The 17449-nt window shown below is 40.2% G+C and overlaps 1 long non-coding RNA gene across 1 annotated transcript in view; it reads right to left on the bottom strand.

Annotated features, from left to right (window-relative positions):
• Positions 1 to 459: 459 nt before the first annotated feature.
• The window catches only part of LOC143667982 (uncharacterized), a 55591-nt gene continuing 38601 nt past the window's right edge, over positions 460 to 17449 (bottom strand). The window contains exon 3 of the long non-coding RNA XR_013168213.1: positions 460 to 568. This is a non-coding gene — a long non-coding RNA (uncharacterized LOC143667982). The remainder of the gene's footprint in view (positions 569 to 17449) is intronic.

Below are 17449 nucleotides of genomic sequence, written 5' to 3'. Positions count from 1 at the left end.
AAGTCAGAAAATTAATGACAAATTTGGAAAAAATACTTATATCTGAGATCAAATGGAAGGTTAATTTTCTAAGATATTGTTTCAATTTACTAAAGCTGCCAGAATGCAATATACCAGAAATGGCTTGGCTTTTTCAACAGGGATTTATTAGGTTACAAAGTTACAGTTCTAAGCCATGAAAATATCCCATAAGGCATCCAAAGGAAGAAACCTTCTCTGAGGGAAGACTACAGGCATCCAGAGTTCCTCTATCACATGGGAAGGCACATGGCAATGCCTGCTGGTCCTTCTCTTCTGGTTCTGGTTTCAAAATTGGCTCTCTCAACTCCTGTGGGTCCTTCTTCCTTCTCCTGGTGCATTTTTCTCTTAGCTTCTCTCTCTCTCTCCAAGAGTCCTCTCTTAAGAGACTTCGACAAAGGATTAAGACCTACCTTGAATTGTGTGGGTCACATCACCACTGAAATAGCCTACTCCCGCGGTTCCATCCAACAACAGGTCTGTCCCCACAGGGATGGGTTTTGAGAACGAGTACATAACAGCTTCAAACCAGCACAGGTATCAAGAGTTCCTACGAAACAACAGACACAAGTTAAAACCCAACAACAAAAACGTGCAACGGTGCTTTATCTCACACATAATAAGAAGAGTGAAAATTAGAATTATATTGAGATAACAATTTATCATATTATTAAAGATAATAAAGTTTAATAATGCAGTGTGTTGGCTCAGATGTGAAAAAAACAGATGTTCTCATATATGGTCAATGGGTGTATAAATTCATACAACCTCTGTGGAGAATATTTTAATGATATCTATTAAAATTAAAAATGCCTATAGCCTTTGACCAGAAATTTCATTTGTTTTGGTTTGCTAAAGCTAACGAAATGCAATATACAAAAAATGGGTTGGCTTTTCAATGGGATTTAATAGTTTACAAATTTACAGATAAGACTCTGACAATGTCCCAGTTAAGACATCAACAGGACCATACTGTCTCTGAAGAAAGGCTGCTAGCATCTGGGACACCTCTGTCACATGGGAAGGCACATGGTGGTGTCTGCTGATCCTTCACTCCTGGGTTTCATTGCTTTCACCTTCTGGCTTCGGTGGCTTCCTCTCTCAACTTCTCCTGGACTTTGACTGGTGTCTTCGCTCTGTCTGTTATCTTCTTATAAGAGGTCAAGAGCCATCCTGAATGAGGTGGGCCACATCTCAACTTAAGTTAAGATCCTAAACACCAGAAGATCCTGCTTACAATAAATAGGTCCACCCCCATTACAATGTATTATCTTTTAGAACATGATCTTTTCTGGGGGTACATATGGCTTCAAACCATCACAGCTACAATCACATCACTTGTGGGGAATAAGGTGTGAGAAGCTGATGCAACATGCTTCTTGGGCTGCTATGTTTACTGTGAGTAATAAACTGCCCATTTCTCTAATTCTGAGCATTGGTGTTTTTTGTCAGTATATGTGATTATGTATGGAACTGTGGCAGGCTAGCCTTTTTGCTGACAAGTGAAAAGCTTAATGATTTCTGACAACATCCATTGGCCTCCTTTCTGTTCTCATCACCATGAACCCACTCTGTCTTGGGAATTTGCTCATTGGTTATTTATATATTTTTGGTCTGGGATGCTTTCCTTTCAAATTCTATACCTGATATATTAGAAAATTTATTTCTTAATGTTCTTTTCTGTCTGTCTCTTCCAACCAGAATATAAGCTCCATGAAGTCTCTATTGAACAGTGCCTGGCACTTAGCTGATGTGCAAGTTAATTTATCTCACACTATTTATTCACAGGCTCCCTAATTTCTAGTAAAATATGTTACCTTGCCCCAAGCATGACCTTTAACCTTTCCATGCCCATGTGTTTGATCATGTTCATCATCACATTGGGCTAACGTAACAGAATTTTCTTCTTGTTAAGAAGCAACTCAAAGGTGGGACAGAGTCTTCCATGTGAGTCTCTCATGCTCCTATGTGTCTTGCTGAGCATGCCAAGAATGTAAAACCTTCCCACTCCTTACTCGGGTTTTTTCTTGGAGCTGTTTTGCAGTAAGAAGCTTTTAGGCAGCTGATGTCTACCTTCACAGTATTTCCCAGGCAGTGCACTGCAGGAGGCATCTCACCTGCCTTGGTGTAACTTGGGGGTGCAGGATCCAGTGCATGATGCTTGTGATCATTTGTCTCTGATTTAGAAGTCTCGTGTCTTCTGCGTCCATGAAACAGTAGCAGGCTGACTTATCTATCTGTGAATAGAGTAGTTTCTTAGCCTGCTCCAAACTGATATGATGAAATGGTTCAGCATAAACAATGGAAATTTATTAGCTTATGGTTTGAGACTGAAAAAAGTCCAAGTCAAGACATCATCGAGGCAACGCTTTCTTCCAAAAGACTAGCTGCTTGTGATCCTGGAAAGGCACATGGTGGTGTCTGCTGGTCTCTCCTGTCTCTGGATTTTGTTGATCTCAGCTTCTGGTCTCTCCCTCTCTCTCTCTCTCTCTCTCTCTCTTTCTCTTCCCCCCACCATATTCATTCCATTTATACTCCAGTAAGAGGAGTAAGACCTTACCTGAATGAGGTGGACCACACCTTAACTGAAGTAACCTCATCAAAAGATCCTATTGACAATGGATTCGCCCCCACAGGAATGAATTAGATTTAAGAACGTGTTGTTCTGGGGTCCATTCAACTCCAAACCATCACAAGTAGTATCGAGGACACCTCCTCAATGCAGCCCAGATTTCCACAGGTAGGAGTTTTCAGCACCCTCTCACTTTGCTTCTCTTCTATATATGGTGGTTGTCTTATTCCTCCTTCTAGACTGTGAAGCTCCTGAGAGCAAATGAGGAGGATCTGTAATGTCACACAATACCAGGCCTTCCTGTGGAAGGATCCATGAGGCAGAGGCACAGAGGTGCTTTACAAAGCTGATGAATACTATTTCAGTTTCCTAATTCTTGGGTGGGGAACAAAGAGAGACTGCAAATGAGTACTGGATTTTTAAAAAAATTTTTTATTGAGAAAGCTTCACACATATACTATCCATATATAGTATCCAATCAGTGACTTAAAATATCACCATAATACTTAAAAAAAATTTTTTTATTGCATAGTATAACATATATACAAAGAAATAAAAAAGCAATAGTTTTCAAAGTACTGTTCAACAAGTACTTACAGGACAGATCACCACAATCATTTTAAAAACATGATTTTTCACTCCAGAAAAATAAACAAAAAGAAAAAACTCATGCATCCCATCCCATACCCTTTGCCTCTTCCTCTCATTGACCACTAGTAATTCAGCCTAACCAATTTTTTACCCTTTTCCTCCCTGTTACGTATTCATTTTTATCCCAACATTTAGTTTCGATATATTGCCTTTCTTACACTTAATAAAAGAATATTACAATGTTACTGTAAATTATAGATCTTAGTTTGCTTTAATTTTATTTTTCCATATACCATCCCATTTTTTCACTTTTTAAATTGTATAATGTAACATACATACAAAGCAAAGAAAGAAAAAAGAAATAGCTTTCAAAACACTCTTCAACACATAGTTACAGGATAGATCCCTGAGTTTGTCATGGGCTACTATACCATTATCTCAGATTTTTCCTTCTAGCTGCTCCAGAACATAAGAGGCTGGAAGAAATAGATATTTTTTATCATCACAATAGACTTTTTTTTCTTTTTTTGTGAAAAATAACATATATACAAAAAAGTAATAAATTTCAAAGCACAGCACAACAATTACTTGTAGAACAGATTTCAGAGTTTAGTATGGGTTACAATTCCACAATTTTAGATTTTTACTTCTAGCTGTTCTGAGATACCAGAGACTAAAGGAAATATCAATTTAATGATTCAGCAATCATATTCATTTGTTAAACTCTACCTTCTCTGTATAACTTCACTATCACCTTTGATCTTTCTAGCCCACTTTTTAGGGATATTTGAGCTATGACCATTCTAACTTTTTCATGTTGGAAGGGGCTGTCAATAATAAGGATAGGGGGGTGGAACTAGCTGATGTTCTGGAAAGGCTGGGCCCTCTAGGCTTCAGGACTTATCTGGTCCAGGGGATCATCTGGAGGTTGTAGGTTTCTGGAAAGTCATCCTAATGCATGGAACTTTTGTAGAATCTTATATATTGCCCTAGGTGTTCTTTAGGATTGGTTGGAGTGGTTCTGGTTAGCGTTTGGCAAGTTATGATAGGTAGCAATGTCTAACTGAAGCTTGCATAAGAGTGACCTCCAGAGTAGCCTCTATTTGTACTCTCCCAGCTACTGATACTTGATTATTTACACTTCTTTTCCCCTTTTTGGTCAGGATGGAATGGTTGATCCCGTGCTGCTGGGGCCAGACTCATCCCTGGGAGTCATCTCCCATGCTGCCAAGGAGACCTTCATCTCTGTATACCATGTCCCATGTAGGGGAGAGGGCAATGATTTCACTTACAGAGTCGGACTTAGAGAGAGAGAGGCCACAGCTTAGCAACAAGAGGTTCTCCAGTAGTAACTCTCAGGCATGCCTATAGGTAGGCTAAGCTTCTCCACTATATACATAAGATTCACAAGCGTGAACCTCAAAATAAAGAGCTTGATCTATTGATTTGTGTGTTCCTAGTGTCTGACACAGTATCACGTGTTTCCCTGGTGGTAAAGTTTAATAGTTCATTATTTTTTGTTAACTTTTATTTTTTATTTACTTATTTTTTTGCATGGGCAGGCACCGGGAATTGAACCTGGGTCTCTGGCATAGCAGGGGAGAACTAACTGTTCATTACTTTTATTCCCATCCCTCAAGGGACTTTGCCAATACTTTTTTATTGTTGTTTTATTTTTTTCATTTTTAAAATGAATTAATTAGTTAATTAATTAATTTTATTTTTTGCTGATACTTTTTGATTATCTGCTTAATATATTCTAGGATGTATCTAGGCATTACATTAAGCTATACAGAATTAAAGGCCCCTGTTGTTATTCTGGGCTCCCTGTGTTTCAGTTGTTCAAATGAGCTATCCAACAGGTTGAGTTAGATTACGTGCTACAGAAAATTTAGGTTCCATACAAAATAAACCTTTGACTCTTTGGTCTAAAGGAGTAGGTGCAGTAATAAAATACAGACAATGTCTTCCTTATCCCTGTGTTCTTAATTACTTTGATCCCAACCTGATTGGCTTCATTCTTATCTCTAAATGCCAGGTTATAGGTATATAAACAGCCTCTCAAAATCCAAGAATAATATATACCACTCCAGACTAAAAGTGTCTGCTGTAAGAGCTTACAATCTAAGCTGCTATTTTCTTATAAGCATTTTTTAAAGGAGATCATACAACAATTGTTCTCTCATTTTTTTGCTCATCAAGTGTCACATGTTCATTCACATCGTTGCATGCCTCACAACTTCATTCCTTATTGTAGCAGCACAATATTTGATCATATGTATCTACCATGGTTCACCAATCTATTTCTCAGTCAGGGCATCCTTCAGCCACCCGCACTCATTAGGCATTATGTATAATGCCCAAAGTCCACAGTCCATCAACACTCTTAGTTTTAGATAACTTCATTGTTCCCAAGAGAAAGATAACCAACAAACACAACCTTACCAAATAGGAAATCTAAACCTCCCCTTAACTGATGTCCCTTCCCCCATTATTTACCTCTGCTGTTGCTGTGGGACAGCTGATGTTTTCCTGTTAAACATAGCTCATAGCATGCAATAGAAGTTTTTTCCCCTGTACCGTGGACTTAAACACTCTTTGTACAAGAATCATACCTTTGAAGTAGTTCTTGCAAGAACTGATTCTCTAGTGTTGATCAGTGGGACACATAAGTCTATACAACCCCTTTCAATCTTGTTCACCTTCAATATAGTAACATTACTTATAGACCCACTAGAGAACTGTCTTCACTTCTATCTATTCCCTTACATTTGAGTTCAACCTTATTAGCTAACCGTTCACAAATCTTCAGCTTCTATGTATCAGTAAGTCCTCTGTATTCTATATTATAAGACTGATTTTTATCTTTACTATGGTCATAAAAGTGGAGTCACACAGTATCTATCCTTTTGTATCTGGCTTATTTCACTCAGCATTATGTCCTTAAGGCTCATCCATTTTGTCGTGTGCTTCGGGACATCATTTTGACTTACTGCTGCATAGTATTCCATTGTAAGTATATACCACATTTTATTAATTCACACGTCCTATGATGGGCATTTGGCTTGTTTCCATCTTTTGGTGATTGTGAATAATGCTGCTATGAACATCAGTGTGCAAATGTCTGTTTGTGTCACTGCTTTTCAAGTAGTGCTATTGCTGGGTCATAGGGCAACTGGATATTTAGTTTCCTAAGAAACCACCAAACTGTAATCCATAGCAGTTGTACCATTATACATTCCTACCAGCAATAAGTATCTCAATTTCTCCACATCCTCTCCAGCATTTATAGTTTCCTGTTTGTTTAATAGCAGCCATTTTTATATTTTTTAAATTTCTTTTTAGTTAGACCCTGAAGTAATAAAATAAAATTTAAAAATCACAAGAAGTTACTATGAACAACTATATATCAGCAAAATAGACAACTTCCTGGAAACTCATAAACAAGCTACACTGACTCAACATGAAACAGAAGATCACAACAAACCAATCACAAGTAAAGAGTCTGAATCAGTCATCACATCTTCCTACAAAGAAGACCCTATGACCATTCGACTTCACAGGGGAACTTTATCAAACATTACAAAAAGAACAAACATATCTTCATGTGCTTTTGAACCATCTGTATTTGCTCTTCAGAAAAATCCCTATTCATATCTTTTAGTCCATTTTATAATAGGGTTGTTTGTTTTTTGTTGTTGTTGTTGAGTTGTATGATTTCTTTATATTTACAGGATATTAAACCTTTGTCCGATGTGTGATTTCCAAATATTTTCTCCCATTGAGTTGGCTGCCTCCTCACTTTTTTGACAGTCTTTTGAGGTGCAGAAGCATTTGATTTTGAGGAGTACCAATTTATTTTTTTCTTTTGTTAACTTGTGCTTTGGATTTAAAGTTTAGGAAGATATCTCCTATTACTAGGTCTTGAAGATGTTTTCCTACATTTTCTTCCAGAAGCTTTATGGTGCTAGTTCTTATATTTAGGTGTTTGATCCACTTAATTTTTGTATAGTGTGAAAGGTAAGGGTCTTCTTTCATTCTTTTGGCTATTGATATGCAGTTCTCCCATGCCCAGTTATTGAAAAGACTATTTTGTCCCAGTTCTGAGGATTTGGGGGCCTTGTCAAAAATCAGTTGACAAAAAAAATCAGTTGGCCATAGATTTTGTGGTCTATTTCTGCACTCTCAATTCGATCCCATTGGCCAATGCTTCCATCTTTGTGCCAGTACCAGGCTGTTTTGAACACTGTGGCTTTATAATAGGTTTCAAAGTCAGACAGTGTTAATCCTCCCACTTCGTTCTCCTTTTTTAGGGTGCTTTTAGCTATTCGGGGTGTCTTTATCTTCCAGATGAATTTGGGAATTAGCTTTTCCAAGTCTTCAAAGTTGGTTGTTGGAATTTTGATTTGTATGGCATTGAACCTGCTGATCAATTTGGGCAGAATTGACATCTTGACTATAAATAACGTTCCTATCCATGAGCGCCATGGGAGCCTACTCCCATCTGTGGGGTGGGACCCTGGTGTGGACAAGCGCAGAGCTCAGGGACGGAGGGCTGGGGTAGTGCGCCACTGGGCTGGGGGCAGAACGGCTGGGATGTGCAGATCTGCGCTTGCCCAGAGCTGGGGAGCACGGCTTGGGTACCGCACGCGCATTTAAGTACGCTAATGTACACATGCGCAGGGCTGGGGTGGGGGCGGGGCGGGGCGGGGTTGTTGGACTGTATGGGTTGGCGGCAGGTTCTCAGGTGTGAAGGTGAGTACCCAGGGTCTGGATATGTAGGCAACAGCCTTCAGGGAGGGGGGTGCCCGTGGGTCTGGGTGCAGTGTCTCGTGAGGGGTGGAGAGGAACTGTGCACTTGTGAGGGAGAGGTGAATAGGGCTAGGCAGGCATGCGGCCTCGCCGGGCTGGTGTGTGGCATCAGGAAGTGGGATGCACAATTGGGAGGGGGTCAGGGCAGGGGCATTTTGGAGTGCGGTGGGGGGGCACGTGATGGGGTTCAAGGGCCTGGAATGTGGGGGAGTCGTGGGTTGCGGGACGCAGCGACTGGGTGCACCTGCGTGCACCTGAGCTTAGTGCGTGACTCGGCCTACTTCCTTATCCCCTTGTCCCTGTCTGTGCACTCCTGAGGGCTTCAGGCCTCTGTTTGGAAACGGACACGCTAGACTGCTTGAATTAGTTGGTCAGTCTTTGGTTCTCTGCGTCTCAATTCTTCAGCTTTTGCAACCAGGTCTCCCCTATGTGGTGTAGAAGATCCTTCCAGGTCACCTATACCCTGGAATCGCTGTCCCTGACACCATCCTGTCCCTCCTCTAGCTGTTCTTTGGAGCAGGGTGAACTGGACCTACCGAGGGTATTTGTTTTTAAGTAACATAACTTCACTTAAGCAGAGTATTATTTAGGGTTGACAAAGAACAGCTAAAAGCTGTTTGGTCTTTTCTGGCATGGGCTCAGCTGGCAAGGATTTGACCATAGTATGCTCAGTGGGACTGTATTTTATGGTCTGTGTTTAGCCTGTGTGGGCTCAGCTGTCATGAATTTGATGCATCGACTTGGCTGCTGTGCTCTTGGCCAGCATGGAATTGGCCTGTGTTGTGGTTTGCTAGCTGCCGGAATGCAACACACCAGAGATGGATTGGCTTTTAATAAAAGGGGATTTATTTCATTAGTTCTTCAGAGGAAAGGCAGCTAACTTTCATCTGAGATTCTTTCTTACGTGGGAAGGCTCAGGGTAATCTCTGCTGGCTTTCTCTCCAGGCCTCTGGGTTCCAACAACTTTCCCCAGGGTTATTCCTTTCTGCATCTCCAAAGGCCTGGGCTGAGCTGCAAGTGCTGAGATGAGGTATGCCAAGCTGCTTGGGCTGTGCTACATTGCGTTCTCTCATTTAAGCACCAGCCTATTAAGTCAAACATCATTCATTGCAGCAGGCATGCCTCCTAGCCGACTGCAGATGTAATCAGCAACAGATGAGGTTCATAAACCATTGGCTCATGTCCACAGCAACAGAACTAGGTACCTTCACCTGGCCAAGTTGACAACTGAATCTAACTACTACATGTCCACCCCTTGTCAACTTGGCAACTACACACATCACCTTAAACAATATTAAGGTGCAAAAAATTCTCTTCTGGCTGCAGACCTGTGAATCTCAAAACAAATTGGTGCCAATATGCAAAGGAGGACATTCACAGGATACAGTTTTTCATTTCCATAGGGAGAAATTGGTAGAATACAGATGTAAAACCTGAAGGGCAAACACCATTGGATTTCAAAGTGTGAAAGTCATTCATCCTTCGGCTTTAGTAAGTGTCAGCCCCACCCTTTCCAAGGCCTATGCAGTGGCCCGCCTCTTTCCAAATCAACCTCGGGGAACATTGAGGAGACCACCTCTAGACTCCACTCTCTCCAGGCATCAGGGCCACCCCTGGGCTCTCTGTCATTTCCAGGGCACATGCTCAACCCCTCCATGTGGTGGCAGCCAGGCTTTCCCCAGTCCCCCAAGGAGCATGCTGTACCTTCTCCAAGGCCTGAGGCTGCACGACTCTTCCATTGCAATGAGTTGGGAAACTCATCCTCGCCCTTCAGGGTAAACTCACCCTCTCCATATATATGGGTGGGTCCACTCTCCTGGCTGAGGTTTCTTGGCTTCAGACCCGAGCTTCCATGGTTCTCATTCTGCAAACTCTGATTTTTTCTCTTTTGTGTCCACCTGTGTCCAAGTTGGCAGTGGTTCTGTTTATACCAACAGTCTCTTCAAGCACTCCAGGAATTCTCCATCATTCTCTTAGCAGTTCCTCCAAAATCTTCCCCTTAGCCATCCAAAAAACTGTTCCAACATATCTGGTATTTGCAAACTGCAGCAGCACCCCACTCTCTGGTACCAAAATCTGTTGTAGTTTGCTGGCTGCCAGAATGCGATATATCAGAAATGGAATGGCTTTTAAAAAGGGGAATTTAATAAGTTGCTAGTTTACAGTTCTAAGGCCAGAAAATGTCCCAATTAAAGCAAGTCTATAGAAATGTCCAATTTAAGGCATCCAGGGAAAGATACCTTGGTTCAAGAAGGCTGATGAAGTTCAGGGTTTCTTTCTCATCTGGAAGGGCACATGGTGAACACGGCATCATCTGCTGGCTTCTTCTCCTGGTTTCCTATTTCATGAAGCTTCCCGGGAGGCATTTTCCTTTTTTATCTCCAAAGGTCTGGCTGATGGACTCTCTGCTTCATGGTGCTGCAGCATTCTCTGGTCTCTCTGAATCGCTCTCATTCTCCAAAATGTTTCCTCTTATATAGGACTTCAGAGACTAATCAAGACCCACCAGAATGGGTGGAGACATGTCATCACTTAATCCAGTTTAACTACCACTCTTGATAAATCACATCTCCAGGGAGATTGTTCTAGTTTGCTAGCTGCTGGAATGCAATATACCAGAAGTGGAATGGCTTTTAAAAAGGAGAATTTAATAAGTTGCTAGTTTACAGTTCTAAGGCTGAGAAAATGTCCCAATTAAAACAAGTCTATAGAAATGTCCAATCTAAGGCATCCAGGGAAAGATACCTTGGTTCAAGAAGGCCAATGAAGTTCAGGGTTTCTCTCTCAAGTGAGAAGGCACATGGCGAACACAGTCAGGGCTTCTCTCTTGGCTGGAAGGACATATGGTGAATATGGTGTCATCTACTAGCTTTCTCTCCTGGCTTCCGGTTTCATGAAGCTCCCCGGGAGGCATTTTCTTTCTTCATCTCCAGAGGTGGCTGGCTGGTGGACCCTCTGCTTCATAGTGTTGCTCTCTCTGAATCTCTCTGAATCTCTCATTCTCCAAAATGTTTCCTCTTTTATAGGACTTCAGAAACTAATCAAGACCCACTCAAATGGATGGAGACATGTCATCCCCTAATCCAGTTTAACAACCATTCTTAACTAAATCACATCAACCAGGGAGATGATCTCATTACAGTTTCAAACACACAGCATTGAATAGCAATTATTCTACCTTTATGAAATGGGATTTATATTAAAACATGGCTTTTCTTAGGGGGCATACTTCCTTTCAAACCACCACAGAGATGATCTAATTACAGGTTCAAACATACAGTATTGAACAGGGATTATTCTGCCTTTACAAAATGAGACTTTGATTAAAACCTGGTTTTTCTAGGGGACATACATCCTTTCAAACCAGCACAGCCTGCGTGGGCTTCTTCAGCAGTGCTTGTGTGGGCCAGTGCAGAGAGGGGTCCAGCAGAGAAGGTGGCCCAGTTTCTTTTCTGGCAGATGGACAGGGGCTTCAGAGGAAGCCATGAAGCCCCCTTTTTGTTTGCTTTGCAAAATAACATCCCTGAAAGGGAGATCCAGGAGCTATGGCTGCATTCTTATTTTTAGGAAAAGGGAGGCTTTGAGGACCATTTTTCATGTTGTTTGCAATATTGAGAAAGGAAAAGTGATAATGTGAAAATTATACCTGAGTTCACACCCCCTCCTGAAAGGTAGCTCCTTCTTGCTGGGCAGAGCTTAGACTAGAACAGTATTGTTCTAGATACTTGTTGAATAAATGATAGGCACAAACAAATAATATATAATGATTGACAAGGCTCATGCATAGATACCAGACTCTTGATGTTTCCCACTATGACATTTCTGAACAGCGTTCTCTGGAATGTATCCAGAAAAGCCTACTCTACCTGGTGAAGTCTAGAGCTACGTCTCTGAAGGTCACTGATTCCTAAAACATGATGGACATCAGAATGTCCATGATGGACACTCAGGCAGGCCCATCCTTACTAATGTCTCTAGAGTAGGATGGTTGAGATGCCAACACTACAGAATGGAGCTGCTGCTTGTATAGAAAAACCATGCTATTTGTGATTCTAGTCATATCATTCTCAGTGCTGACTTGGCATCCATCTTTCAGATACACTTACAGAGACACACACACTTTGAATATATGAAACTTCATTTTAAAGAAACATCACATGGGGTATGGTGTGATGTAGTCTTAGAATTTCCCAACAAGCTGGTAATTATGATTTTCATATGGTGATTATAAAATTTGTGCTCTGTAACTTATAACCAAATCTGTATTTTCCAATTTCAAGTAAATCTACAGATACTCCACAAGAGATGCAATAATCATGATCTGCCACTTTTTAAACATGACTGTGTCCCCTCAATGACTTCGTCTATGAAAAGGTTTAACAAACTGTTACGAATTTTGAAAGATCCAATGAGTTTAAGGAATAAAGTTCTATTTTAGTTTACTAATGCTGCTAGAATGCAATACAGCGGAGATAGAGTGGCTTATAAAGGGGATTTTTTTTAGTTACAAATTTACTCATTTGCAAAGGCACACAGGATGTCTGCTGGGTTTCTCTCCTGGCTTCTGGGTTCAAGTGGCTTTCTCTGGGGTGGCTCATTTCTGCATCTCCAAATGTCTGGGTCTGAGACAGCTCTGAGCTGTGTGTGCTGGGCTCTCTTTTGACCTTGTTCTTTTTTTATTTAATGTTTTTTATTGTTAAATATAACATATATACAAAGAAAAGAAAGACAAAGCAATGATTTTAGAAGTACACATCAACAAGTAGATACAGAACAGATTTCAGAGTTTGTTATGAGTTACTTTGACACTGGTGAAGGATAAAATTAGCTGCTTTATTGGTTTTGGTGTCTCCCGTACTTCAATAATTGCCATATGCCCTAAAATTTTACTCAATAACTATATTCTTTCTCCAGTAAGCACAGCCTAAATAAAGGAAACAATACTCCCTATCCTTTGCTTCCACTTATCAAAATTGTACCAAAGTGATTTACAAAGAGAGATAGTGGGATATTTGGGACAAGGTGATAGTGTTAAACATCTTTTCAAAATATGCAAATGTATTTTAATAAAAGATAATATTAATTATTTCTCATTGCCTCATTCTACTCCCTGACCACCTAGCATCTGTACCAACGGATTAATTGAACTCATCTGTTGAAACATCTACATTTATATGGGATTGTAGAGTTGTTCTTTTTTTTTTTTTAAAGGAAACTTGAGTTGTTTTATTTAGCTTCCAATTTCTGGGAGGCTCAAGATTTATATAATTATTCTGGGCAAAAAAAAAGTAAGACAGTGTTTACAGATCTTTTTCTGCCATATTCTTTCTTTAGGTTTGCTATTTTATTATTTTATCTCTTACATGGGATGTACACATCAGGTGTTAAAAGGTACAGTACATTCTACAACTAAATACCACTTTCTGTAACTGAACAGGCAAAGAAATTACACTGAATGTCAGCATCTGGCAGTATTCTTCAGAAAAAAAAAGGTGACTAAAATGGGTTTATATTAACAGCATTAAAATCATGTCTTATATTTGATACTACATGATTCAATTCAGCTATACAGTACAATTCTACAAAATGTGTTAACATCAAAGAATACAACCAAAATTAATATAGCAAACAAAACCTATAACATTTTTTTACAGGAAAATACTTTTGATGTATGCATGTAGCTGCTCATTCTTTTAAAGAAAATCTACTGCAAGCAAAGTTATCAACCTCCAGAAAAATCACACATACCATTACTAAACATATCCCCCAAAAACGTATAATATGCAGACTTGAAAACACAAAAATAAAAAATTGTAAGCTTCATATTTATAAAAATGTGAAAAGAAGTCCCATTTTTAGCACTGTTGTATTAAGAACTGACTTGTTTTTTGATGTGAAGTTCATGAATTGTCCTCCTGCTGGGACCACAATTTACAAAAACACCAAGTTTTTGAAACAAATTACAGAGCCAGATAGAGCATATCAGCAACGTCATCTTATCAAAGTTTTTTTTTATTTTTATGACCTTATCAAAACATGTCCCTTAGGAGTATAGGAGTCACTTAAAAAATTCTCTCCTAGAAACAATATACAAAGGAGAGGCATATTTATTCTCAACCACACTCCTAGAAGATGCTTCTTGAGGGCCCGAAGAGCCTTCTCTCTTCTTTTCACTGGTTGTTCTTGGCCTTAGTATATGTTAAAATGTGAAATTTCATATTAGTTGACTGAGCAAACTTCTTCTTACAAACATCAAAGGGGCACACACAGGACCTGCATCTAATATGGATTTGCACACGTGTGTGCAAATGGAAGTCCAGTGAAAAGTGTTTCCTGAGGTCTCCAAGCTATTTTTTCTTGGAACATGATCTTCTTTAATTTTTCTTGGCTTCATTCTAGCAACTTCTGCCAGTTGTTTGACATCTGAGAGGTCAATGCCAGGTATCCTTTTTCTAGTAGAAAGTTTCTTTCTGGTCATGTACTCTCAATAATCAAGAGGCAAGTTCTTTTCAATTCTCTGTTCTTCAACCACTGTCTCAGGGTCAGTATCTTATTTTTTTTCCATCTGAGGACCACATGGTGACAGAGAACTCGCCCTCCAGGGTCTTGATCTGCCCCTACTTTTGCTCCAACTTTTTGGTTAGGTGGGCGCCGCTGCCGCTCGCCTCCCGGGCCCCGCCGCTCAGGTTTCCGCAGTTCTGGCCCGTGACTAGCATCTGCCCGATGGAGTCGCCGGCGCGGGCTCGGGGGTGAGCATCTGGTCCTGGAAGCCGTCCTCGGCGCGCACCACCTCCTTGCGCCTCTGCACTCGGGTCATCACCTGGTGGTCGGGTGGTAGGTGATGAGCGGCTGCAGTGCGATCTGCGATCGTCGGCGGCAGTGGTGGCGGGCATGGTGGTGGAGGCGGCCACCGTCCTCGTCATCCTCCTCCTCCTCGCCCACCACCGTGGTCTCCACGGTCTCCACCTCGATCTCGGGTAGCTCCACAATCTCAGCCCGCATGGCCGAGCGTTCAGCGGCGGTGGAGAGGGTGGGGCCCGAGGCCTCTGCTCCTCGGCTGCGGGCCAGCTAGAGCTGTGTTCTTACTCATCCCCATTGCCTGTGTTCACAATCCTAAGCACATTACAACAACTAACTTGGTAAATGAGGGAAGGATTTCCCCATATTCTGCCCACATTCTGACAATAGAGATGTAATTTTAATAGAAATAACAATACCCTAATCACTAGCAGGTGCATTGTCAATAGTTTGGCCATCAATCTTGTCTTCCTCTGGTTTTTCACTCAGACAGTCCAAGAACTGAGCAAGCAATGCTGAGGACATATAAGAAAGCCATGAAAACCCACAACTTACACACCTACCTGTCATGAATACTCAAAACTTAGCCTGGGAGTAACTCCCATGCCACCTAACAGAAACATTCAGTGGGGTCTGAAAGAAATAGGGGAAGGACTCTCATCTCCTAGAGTTAAACGAATGCTATGGCTATTGCTAATTAAAAAATGAGAATACAAATATCTTGTAGATATGATCATGAAAACCATTAAGTTCCTATATTAATTATCCCATGGTGTTTAGAATTTCTGAATTCCCTCACCGATTCCCAAAATACATACCCCGATTCATTTCACATGTGGAGTTTGGTCTCCACTTGCAGGCAAACATTATGAGTTTCTCAGACTTAAAGATTTTGGTATACGCACTAGCATTCTTTCTCAAAAACTCCATCCCAGCCCTCTGGACTCTCACCCCCTTCCTGCTGTACCCTGCCCTTGTCTTCTATACACATAGCCTTAAATTATCTTGGTCTACTCAATGAGATTTCTAGAAAAATTGCACCTTCAAACCTAACTTTTAGTTCTTTGCTCGTGGATTTGAATATTGATCATGCAACTTAAGAATTATTTCATTCATGATGGAGCTGTCAATTCAAAGAATAATTCCACTTAAAGGGATCAGTGATACCCGTCCTCCAAATCAAGACCTCAAAATTCCCTGCATTAGAAAACAGAAGTATCTGGATTATAAGGTTTCTGTCATGTCTCACAATCCTCATAAGACAGGGAAGCTCAGAAAAATTTAGAATGAAAGGATTTCAGTAGTTTTCTATTTGCTCCATATGATATTTTAGTAAAATGCTGCTGAAATCCTGTCATGTATTAATCATCATTAGAAGCAACATCCCTGAATTTTTCCTTCTGTGTCAAATGTATATGAAAGCATTATTATTTATTAATTGTAAATTATCCCCTAAACCACCATTAATAGCTAAATATATTTCATTGACAAATGATAATGACTTTCCATAAACAGAAGTAGGGTTAACCCACTCATTTATACCTGAGCTCTATAAAAAAAAATTGTATTAAATGTAACTGTACTTGGAGATTTATATATATGCCTTGCTTTTGAAATCTCCACAATAATCCTGCTACCTATTTACTATTTTAACAAATGATGTGATAGAGGTTCAGACAACGTTAGTTATATAACAAAACTAAATGGCTAGAAAAGTACACAGAAAATTTTAATTTTGCTCTGCCTGTCTGCCACATGCAAATTTCTTGAGAGTTACAGACCACTACTAGGTTTTAGTTGGAATTTCCCCTTAACACCAATCATCAGAGGGCCCTACCCTCTGTGATCATAACTTCATCTCCTAGTTTTTCATACAAATTTTCTCCACGCCCTTATTCCCACACTACATGGGGACCTCCAATGCATTGATCACTCTTAACACCAGCCTCTATTGCTCCACATTTTTACTTCCCAGTTTCATTCAGCTAGTCATTTCATTAGATACTTACCAAGAACAACTTTTTTTTTATGTCTCTTTGATTACCATATCTAATGATCAAACCCCTTATACTCGTTGACTTCAAATATCTGCATTTTCTATGACTGCCTCTGACACAGCAGATAGCTACGATTTTGATCCTGATTTAAATAGTCAGAATTCATAGCGGTTTTCAAATATATCTGTGATCCTTACTATGCCTTGCTAATTATATAATTATTTCATAGTTTCATAAATTCTTCAAATCTTCTCCATACCATTTGACTCTCACACATTCTCACATTTCCTTTCACTTTTAACACACGGAACTACCTTCTACTAAGCAGGTGGATTAGGTAATTTGACAAATTACACCATAATACCTTCGCATCTTCAAATATTTCTGCAATTATTCACAAGATGACTCTTTCTCTCCAATTAAATTGAAAAGTCATGTTACCTTTGGAAAAGTCCATTGTCTCCAATTGAGTTCTGTCTTTCTCTCCTGATCTGTTGAGGGATTATATTAGTGATAATAAATTAAATCTCCTTTACTAGAAATATCTCCCTTTCTTCATAATCCATCTCCCTCTTATTTAAGCTCATTTTTGTCCTTTTCATCTTGAAATTGTAACTTCCTCTGAGTCTATTTTCTCTCAAGTTCCTGATCTATTCTTTCC

Source organism: Tamandua tetradactyla, chromosome 24 (genome assembly GCF_023851605.1).
Source record: "Tamandua tetradactyla isolate mTamTet1 chromosome 24, mTamTet1.pri, whole genome shotgun sequence".
In the NCBI taxonomy this organism is placed as follows: Eukaryota; Metazoa; Chordata; class Mammalia; order Pilosa; family Myrmecophagidae; genus Tamandua; species Tamandua tetradactyla.
The sequence above is the reverse complement of the archived record's forward strand: the minus strand, read 5'-3'. Positions and strand labels throughout refer to the sequence as shown.